Genomic DNA, 10,952 nt, shown 5'->3' with positions numbered 1-10,952 from the left:
AATGCATTTTGGAAATTATCATCAACTATTTACAGATGCTTTTCATGAAATGCAAACTCACTTTTTTTTTTAAGTTAAATTAATAAAAAGAAAATATCCTCAACTTTCCTGTCCTTCTCCCGGACATACAATTAGCTATTGAGTCCTGTAAATCCTCCGCAATCTCTCAAATAAGCTTGCCTTTCTATTCCCACTCATCTCTCTCTTACCTAATATCCAAACCACTTCAATTTCTCAAGACTACACTTCTCACCTCCAGTACCTATTCATCACGGGAATAGGAACTATGCACAAAACTATAAGTATGCCTGTAGTTAGTCATTTCTTTTTTCAGCAACTCACAAAGGCTTACCTAGAATAAAACATAAACTTTTATGGCAGTGTCCTAAATATCCCACCGTCTGTCCTCAGGCTATTTCCAACCCGATTGTCCCTAGTCCTTTCACATCTCCATATTTCTTTTGCCTATTCTGTGCCTCAGTTTCTTCACCTTAGAAAATAATAATAATAGTACCTCTTTCACCTAGTTATTGAAGGATTAAATAAGTCTTCCACATAGTAAGCATTATCTGTATTAATATTATAATTATTATTACTTGTAACACTAATGTAAACCCAGCTTTGAATATTTGAATATGTGAATATAGTGAATATATATATATATATATAAATGTATATATAATGTTTTCTTAATCCTTATATTTTCTGTTAGTGTTCCAAGTCTTATTTGCTGAGATGCCTTCTATGGCTTAAGCATTGTCCTCGCATTTCATATTGTCCTCTCATTTAATCCACTTCATATAAACCTTGAGAGAATACCATTCATTTTCACAGATCCCAAAGAGAGTTCTTTTGGTGGAGAGAGTAACTTGCTCCATTCACTCGATCTTGTAACAAATCAAGTACCATGTGTAAGTGGACTCCATAACATTAGAGGAATATTTCAGCCTAGAGCATGAAAACTGGTTTTATGGAGCAGTGAGATCAATTTAAAACATGCTTTTTAAAAGTCGTATTCCATAAAGTATGGATTTGGAACCACAACTCCAAAGAGGTCCTTAGAAGGTTTTTAGTTGAGCATCTAAGCTAAAACAGAAGCACCTGGGTTACAAGAAAATCTCTTCTGTTTTTAAATATCATCCAAAAAGATTTTCAAGCCATCTTTCATAACACACTGCAAAATTTTTGTCTCAGAATATCTAAGATACCGTCACTGTGATATGACTTATCCTGCAAAAAATACTTTGTTTTTATTTCTTTTGTAAAAATGAAACCAATTAGCACTCTTTGACATAATAATAATTTTATGACTGTTTTAAGCACCTTTTTTCTTAGACTAAATAAATATCAACTACTTTGTGTTTCCTGCAATCCACTTATCTCTCTGTCTCTTCACTGAACTCACCCAGAAATTTCCCACATAAATATGTGAAGAAACCAAAACAGAACAAAGAACTCCAGTTTTATATTGATTAAGATAGATAGATAGATAGATAGATAGATAGATAGATAGATAGATAGACGATAGATAAACATGTCCATGTCTATCTATATCTATATCTATATCTGTATCTGTATCTGTATCTGTATCTGTATCTGTATGTGTATGTATATCTATATCTATATCTTACTGGTTATATGTCTCTGGAAAAACTTGACTAATACAACAAATATTAAAGCATTAATTTTACTTAGAAAAATTATCTCCTCACCTGAACTGTTTGTTTGTTTAGGGCAAAGTTTATACTGTTTTTCTGATGATCAAAATCAACTCTGCAACAAAACAGGCTTCTCTCAGCTTTAGTGTGTGGTAAAAATCCTCAAGAATATTCTATTTCATTTCAAATACCTCTTTTCACTTCCTGAAAGTAAATTTTCCTTACAAAATTATGTTAAAATTTACTGGATCCAGGAACATTTATACTGCATCAACTTCTTACTGTTTAAATAGTCATATTTCCACTGCCAAGCAATATTGTATTTTAATACCAATTGCATTTTTAGGAAGAAAAGAGCTTGAATTTGCCAAAGCAGATTGCATTCTTGAAACTTCCAAACTTCTGTCAAACTCCCCTCAGCTCTTTATTTTCGTTAGCACACATTCTCACTTTTCTGCTCTTGATGGCACTGTTTGTATATTAGTCTATGTATGTCAAGCTGATGATAACAAAATTTCACTTGAAGTTCAGAGACAAAGTGATTAAATTTGAACTTAAATCTTTTTAAAAATAGGTAGTTCTCTTGTACTTCACAGAGGGAAAATTCTACTTGAGTGTTAGGAGGAATATAATTATCTTGTTCAAGCTACTAGATCTTTCAAGAAACAATACAACATTATCTTCGGTAGAAAGAGGGTAATCAGAAATTCAAAGCAGGTTGTTTTTTTTAATAGTTATTTTACATTTTCAGGAAGTAATTGTACTTCCTTTGTGGACAGACATTTGCCATGGGCCATAAGATAGAGAACTGCCAAAAAGCCTCTGTTTACCTCCCTCAATGTTAAAGAAAAATGGGAGACGATTTAATGTCTGTATGGCAGGAGAGACGGTGATGAGGCAGTCTGAGCAGCAAACGCTGATACAATAGCACAGCAATGATAGCTTCAAGTTATTGTCTGAAGAAGCTGCAAGCTACAGAGATGACATCAGAGTCTCCCCAGTTATACCGGGCCCTCTCCAGCATGTGGCTCTAGTCACTTGCAGTTGGGTTGGGTTGGGTTGGGTGCAGGAGGAGGATGATCTTTACTCAGAATTGGGCATGATAGATAAGGAGCCCTGGACTGTCGAATCCAGCTTTGCCTATCAGTAATCTAATTCACATTCACCTTGTAAATTGAAGGGCTGTTCAATTTCCCATTGCACTGTAACTTTAATTCAGCTGTTTTCCTTATCCTACATCTAGCATTGATTAAGGAATCTGAATGCAAAAGTCAAAGTTGCATTACACGCTAAAGCTGTGCATCAGTGCTGAAGTGACAATCATCCCTATTCTCGGTGTGAACTGGGAGCAAGCACTAATTAAAATTATAAGCTAGAGAGAACATGCATTGAAAAAAAGAAGCCGTCCCTAACCAATAATTCCAGGGATAAATCATACTTGATTTGCTAACATATAGAAGTGTCCAGGAACTATGATCTACAAATGTCTTGAATATGGTTCTAATCAGTCTGCAGAACAATAATCAAGGAGGCATATAATTAGAACAGGCTCATCTGACGAGCAGCACATAACATTGTCTCACCTTGAAACAGTGCAGAGCCTCCTGTCTTGAAAGTAAAAACTAATTCAAACAGAGGCAGTTTTCTCATTTGAAATGTACCTGGACAGACTTCTAGTGTTCCAGAAAATGCAGTTTGGGACTTCAAAGCTGTCCCAGTAAATTTCATTGATCCTTCTGCCCTTTCTTGCCTCCTTTCAGTCGGCCCCTTGCCACATCTGTTACTTGAGTGTGGAAAGGATTCTGACCTGAGATGCCCTTCTCGATAAGTCCAAACCCTGCCTGGCTATTTGCAATCACTAATAAAAAAAAATAGCTGACAAAATTCTAAGAAAATATGAGTCAGTCATATTCTTTCACAAGCTACTGACCTCCGGCAGTTCCTGGTTGCACCACTGCCATCGAGGCAGGAATGACATGGGAAAGCATTAACAAGAAGAAACCAAGTTTTGAACACGTACTACTTGCCTTATCAGCATTCTAAGCTTTTATGTGGATCACCATATGCATTCCCCAGAAGATACCAATGCAGTTGGTTAGGAAAGAGCAACGCAGAAGGACAAATAACATCTAGTATATGTGTCGAAGATGGTTTTCCAGCCCATCTCTCTAAAGCTCTCAACCCATACTTGGTTAAGGCCTCATCTCCTTATGCTCTCCTCTTTCTTCCTGACTTTGTATATGCCAAGTTCATCACTGACTCAGAGTCTTTTTACCCGCTGCTCCTTATACTTGGTATGTTCTTCCTCAGATCTTTAAACAAATACCTCCTCTTCACTAGTCAGGTCTCCAACTCAAGACAGCCTTCCTCAAGGAGGCCTTTCCCAGCCTCCTAACTAGACCAGCCTTCTCACCTCAGTGTTCTTTACCACTTTACCCTTCATAGCTCTGTGGGTGTGTGCACAGGCTCTGAAACCAAACTGCCTAGATTTAAATCCTGTTCCTTCTGTTTCCTGACCATAGGACAAAAGGTGGGGTGCATTGACTCTCCATGCTTTAGCATCCTTATGTACAAAATGAGGGTCATGACAACTGCTATTGTACCTATCTTATAGGTTTGTTTTGACAATTACACTAACCGTTACAGGTAAAGTACTTAGAACAGGGCCTGCTATAACTTGAGTACTCTGTTTATTGCTGTCTTCTTCATGGCACTTATTGATAGCTGAAGTTTTCTTCCTGTATGTCTAAATGTTTATTAGGAGGCAGGGAATCTGCCTTGTTTTTTTACTATGCCCTCAGCCGCTAGAAAGACACATAATAAATTATGTAATTCACTGAGTAAGCACTCAATAAATTATTGTTGACTAGAGATTGAATGATTTAAACCTCATATTGTACTGCCCTTTAGACTTTAGAATAAGATGATACTGGATTAGTCTTAATTCTACCACTCTATAGCTCTGATATAAAATTAGTTATTTAACCTATCCTTGTTTTATTATTTGTGAAAGAGAGATAATAATAACCACTCCAAAGCTAGATAATTTATGATATAGTCATCAATGGAACATTATATAGCAATGAAAAGTAATAAATTACACCTGCAAATGCTTGCATGAATGAATTTCAGAAGCGTCATGTTGAGAAAAGAAACAATACATGAAATATTATATATTGAAATATTCCACTTTACACAGTTCGAAAACAGGCACAGTTAAACTACAGTGTTCAAGTCAGGTAGTGTTAACCATGAGGAAAAAGAACACAGAGCAGCTTCTGTGGTTCCATATTCTGTTTCACCAATCCTGGTGCTAGTTACATCGGTATGTTTATTTTGTGAAAATTCAGCAAGTGCTACCCTTATAATTTATATACTTTAAGCAAAATAACAACAACAACAACAACAACAATAACAACAGATAAAGCCTACTTCCTAAATGGTTGTAAGAATTAAATAAAGAAATGTAAATAAAGCGTAAAATCATGTAAACAATATGAGAAACAAAAAACTAAATACTAATTCTCTTCCCTTCTTCCAGCATGGGCAAAAAGCAGCAGGCATCAATTCCAGCGCCCAAAGGGCGTTCAAGACCCCTCTCAATCTGGCCTCAATCTATCTCCCTAGACTTTTGGTCAACCACACTCTGTCAGACACATTACATTGTTCTAGTCTCACTCAAATTGTCTTATGTCTTTTCACATAATTTTTGCATAATGTGTTTGTTTTTTACATAATTTTCCATACACCTAGATGGTCTTTTTCTACTTTGTTCATTCAGCAAACTTTTACTTATCCTTCAAAACTTTTACTTATCTCTTCAGTAAAGCCTTTCTCAGTATTCCTTTCAGTCACTCTCTCCTTTGTGCTCTCACAATAGTTAAGCCTTGTCTTATTGTGTTATAATTATCCTGTTGAGTATCTGTTTTGATTTCAAGCCATGTCAGTTGTATCATAACAAGGTCCTTAGGAACTTAGGCTCTCAGGATCCCCACTTACTTGACTTTTAATCTTCAGCAAGTTACCTCACCTTGTTAGGCCTAACCTATAAAATTCAGGTAGTGATAGTGTTAATGTCATAGAATTGTTCTAAGAATTAGATTTTTCTAAAATGAAATAATGTTCATGAAAGGTTTAAATATAGAACTCAGCAAAAAGTAGATAATAAATATGTTAGTTATTACCATTATTAATTTGAGGGCAAGGACATCTTTTACTTTTGTGTTCTAACAGCTACTTTTACACATGAAACATGTAGTAGACAATCAATATTTGTTAAAGAAAGATGAAATAAACAAATAAAGGAAGAGACTTCTCTACTGCTGGATACGAAAGAATGAGAAGGCAAAAGGAAGGAAAATGAAATGGAAAAACTAAGTGACACATTTCTCTGCATAAGATAAATTCTTTTAATTAGCTAAATTAATATTCCAGAAGAAGACTCACAGGCCTCCTCCCCTTTGCTCTCATTAACCTAAATCGCTGCAGAAAGTCGAGCATTCCCTAAAGTCACCCATCCCTTAAAGGCAGAGCCTGTGGCTGTAGGTACATTGTTCAGAAAAGTGTTACTGATATATCCTGGCCATATGGCTTGAGGCAGATAATGACAATCCAGTTGAAATCCTGATGACTGATTATTTTTCTACAACTTAAAGTCACGAGATGTTTATGCCACTCAAAATATCTTCCTAAAGAAAAAAAGCTACTATCCATTGAGTGCCTATCATGTGCAACACTGCACTAAGGCACTTTACATACATTACTTCTAATCCTCGCGGCAACCCTTGGCAAGGTAGGCCGATTCCAATTTTACGGAGGAGAAAATAATTTGAGAGGTTAAGTAGTTTGCCTGCGAGAAAGCAAAGGCTTAAACCTATGTGTGTATGTGAATCCAAAGTCTTCATAACCATAACACCTCTGCTTCATTAAATTATTTATATGAATATCTAATATCGAATGAATACTAAAATTGGGATAAATATATAAGAATTACAAGTAGTATTGAAACACTGGAGACTTTTTTAATGCTACCATCTTTGTGGACATAATTCTTGCTGCCTATTGACAGAGAAAATCAGGAGAAAAAACTTAAAAAAAAAAAAACAGAGGGACTTTTTTCTTTTTTAAAGAATGTGAAGAGCAAAAAAAAATTAAAAGAAAATTTAAAAAGTGAAATTAGGAGCAATTTAAATATAAACAAACTTACATTCTAATAAAGATTAAAGATTAGTACTAAAAAAAATACAAATACAAATTATATGAGATTTTTAAAGAGCATATGAATCCAGAAGACAATAAGAGAAAATTCAGAGTAAAACATACATACTTTAGCTAATAAAAGGCTAAAATTCATGAAATGAAAAGATGACACATAAAAGTCGATATAGTAAGACCTAAAATGGTTTTATAATTAAATATTTTTTTTAAAGGAGAAAATTAAGAGTAAAAAAGAATGAGAAAGTTTGAAGAGGAAAGAAATAGAAGAGAGACATTGAGGGAAGCAGGCAAGAGCGGGAACAGAGGTGAGCAGCACTTGCAAAGCCATTCAGATGGTCCTCAGACAGGGGTCAGGAGAAGAGACTGTCCATCTTGGATGGCAGCCACCTCACTCAGACTCATCCTTATGTACTCTTTCTTCCTTTCCCTCTGTTACCCAGGGCCAGCTACATAAGGCGCGGTTCCCTAGAGTATCAGTGTGTGTGGCTTTCTGGAGCTAATTGACTGCTGTTGAGCTCCTGCGGGGCGGGGTGGGGGTGGGGGGGTCCTTGGAGACTCTATGTCACCAGACTGTCCCCAAAGGCGGAATTAAACAGTACTCATGTCCTTAGGCTCCAGCATGAAGCTAAGTTGCAATTCCCACCTATCACTTTGTAGTGAGTTAAACTGAAGTACCTCAGTACTCGGGTTCCCTACAATTTTGAGAATGCTTGCTTTTGTGGACCACACTTCCAACAACTTAACTCACAGGGAACCCTTAACCACCTTGCCTTTCTGAGTTGCCCTTTAACTCCAGGGCTCTGCAGGACAATTTTTGGAAAGAACAAAATACAATACTATTTTAGTTCAAACTCTTTGTTTTTTTCAGAGAAAAGGTCTCTAGACAAATGTTAAAGACAAAACCAGATTATGAACTTGAAAAGCTCTAAATTTTGAAATACACACATATTTAAATTTCAATCAATACTAACTTTAAAAATAAGCTCAAATATTTTGATTTTTCATATGACTTTTTCATTGTTGTTATGGCATGGTTGTGAAGAAAAATAAAAAGAATATACTTGAATAAATTGATTCTCATTTTCTATGGCTGTTGATCACTGACTTTTATTGGTCAAGTGAGGACTAGAAATTCGACATCCTGAATCAAAATCTTTGATTTTTTTTCTTCCCTAGTACAACTCCCTTGAGATGACCTTTTGTTTGTTTTTCTAAAGGGGGCGGATCAGTAACCAATAAACTTTACATTCCACTACCACCCAGCTAATGGGCCCACTTCTGCTAAGATTTGAGGTAAATAGATTATCTTGTAACAGGGGTATCTTCTTTTGAAATGCTCTGACGTTTAATAACTGACTTCTTTACTTCATTTTCCTTTACAGCTCTACAGACTCAAATCAACCAACCCTCTCTTGACTACCAGCAGAGAAAAGAGTCCATGAAGTGTAAACAATATTCTTAGAACTCCAAGAAAACCAGAGGTGACACATGTTGGTTAAATACATAAACTCTGGAGCAAAACGAACATCATGTGAGTGTAGGCTCGGCCACTCACCAGCTGTGAGACCTTGAACAAATTACTTTTCTTCTTTCCCAAAAGTATATTATGAGTACCCTTCTCAGAGGATTGTTAAGAGGATTAAAGCACTTTTTAAATGGTAGGTGCTGGTACTTTTATTCCTGTTGCAATATGTAAAATTAGTAAACGGAATAAAACCATTTAGTCTGAGATATTTTTTAAAAATTAAGACAGCAAATCTTGTTTTGTAGCTCTTTTATAATAGTGTTAAAAGAATTTACTGTGTGCCAGTGCTATGTTTTGGTTTAAAAGCCATCTCTTTATTAAGATTGATATTTCAGCAGAAGAACATTTAATGATTCTTTCATCTAATCAATATCTCTGATACCTATCATTATTGCTCCTGGGTGTTCTATATAGTAGCTGTCAGCCTTTCTAAGAGTATCAAAAGATCAGTCATTTTTTGCCTAATAAAACCAAACAAGAAAACCATGTTGCCGTGACTGCCAAAATGCTTTTTAAAAAGCTTAGTTCTGACATGATTTAAAAATGCTTATGTAAAGTCAGAAAACTATTCAAAATTTAATAATTCATCAGTAGTCTCTTATGCTCAGACAACACTGGTTTGCTTAAGATTAACTAGACCTTTTAAACATTTCTAGGAGATTTGAGTTTTACAGCTTCATAAGCATATAATAGAGAAATGTGTGAAAGATTCATGGGACAGTGTTTTTTTCCATAGCTGGTAAAAGTTTGGTGAGTTCAATTATATTGGGTTAACCATTGTTTTCTGTTTGTTTGTTTCTTATTTCAAACAGTGATTTATAATGTTGAAAGCTAGTATACTTAATAGAATTTCACAATGCCTTCATTCAAGAAAACTTTACTACTTAACGATAAGCTTTAAAAATCAAACTGACACCCAAAGACTTCTGAGAAACTACACACTCAGTAAACAGTTAACGCCATCAGCAAAAGGATGAAGACTCCACAGAAGCCTTATTAAGAGATAGGAGGTGGTCTGTTGCCAATAATTTGGAAAATGCTAATAATACATTTACTTAGCCTAATTACATGGCACACTTACAGCTTATTATTAATGCCCTCTAACACAGATATGTTACCTTGGCCTTGAAAGCTTAGTAGCCATAGTGCCTTGAATTGAACTTGGATAATGTCCAGGAGTTTCCATCAGTCCCATGTTTTGGAACAAAGCATCAGTAATACACACAAAGTGCATGTTGGTTGAAAATGTGATATCCTTAAACGTTCAAGTTTTTTTTGTTTGGTCCATTTACCTAATATAATGTATTTCTATAATCATTTGGGGACTCAAAGTGACATAACAGAAAATTCTCATTCCATACTAGTCAAATGATAATTAAGACTGTCATGAGTTAATCTCCAAACTCACTACTATTCACACAGCCTTAACACTGCTTCCAGCTGCTGATTTCAGGACAACTCAAAATCAACTTGAAGTTCACTAGCAGGAAGCATGTGCCTTTTCACCAAAAGCATACTAATTTTATTACCCTGTGAAGAAATCCTCATCTATATTGAACATGCCAGTAACTTTTCGTACTCATGTTTGAGATTTGATGCAACAATTTCATGGAAAGAGAAATATCTGGAACACAAGTAGTTTTATTTGTAAAACACTCCAGTAACTACTGTTTTTTAAAGAAAATTTCAGTATCAACAAAATACGAAGAGCTGTTTCCATTACAAAAGTTCAACTTGTATGCATTCTTTCAAGTTTTCCTACTTAGGTTATAATCCTAATAAAAATTTTACTGAGTCAAATTTTTTTTTTACAAAACACTCTATCCCATGAGAGCATCATAAAGGTCAAGTTTGAAGCCTGAGATTCAAAGTTGAATTGATGGAAAAGTACATTTTCTTTTTTTCACTTAAATACATAAAACAGGCATCCTGAAAACACTCCTATAACAAGTGTACATGAACTTTTCTTTTGAAGTTTGGCAATGAATTTGTGCATGATGCTTCTTTCTACTTTGGGGTGAGGATAGTGACAATTTTGTCAAATAATTGTCCCTTTACTTTGAAATCAATTATACTGGTTAAAATATTATATGTTACCACCCTCAAATAAATGAGTTGGATTTGAGAACAATTAAGTAACTTAAAAAACTGCATGAATTCTCTTCCACATAAATTATTTTTAAAGCCTGTAAGATGAATATATACAGATGTATATGCTATACATATTTTTTTGTAAATAAAACACAAGCTTATATTTTAAAATAAAATAGGTCTATCTGGACTAACCTGTATCGAACTCCATTAAAACAAATGGAAACAAGCATTCCTTATTATTAATGGACAAGTGGAGTAACTGTCCCTGGGAAGAGATTCAATAATGTGACTTTATAAAAGTTCACAGTTGTGACTATCACAAAGAGAAACAATCAAGGATGTGGAAATTGTATATCAAGGTGAAGTCGGCTCTAAGAAACTACTGGACTAACAAGTAGAGTGATGTATCAGTCAGTAGATTATTCATTTTAAATCTAAGAAGTTAACTTGTATTAGTA

The sequence above is a fragment of the Pteropus alecto genome, unplaced genomic scaffold (genome assembly GCF_000325575.1).
Source record: "Pteropus alecto unplaced genomic scaffold, ASM32557v1 scaffold25, whole genome shotgun sequence".
In the NCBI taxonomy this organism is placed as follows: Eukaryota; Metazoa; Chordata; class Mammalia; order Chiroptera; family Pteropodidae; genus Pteropus; species Pteropus alecto.
Note: the sequence above shows the minus strand (reverse complement) of the source record.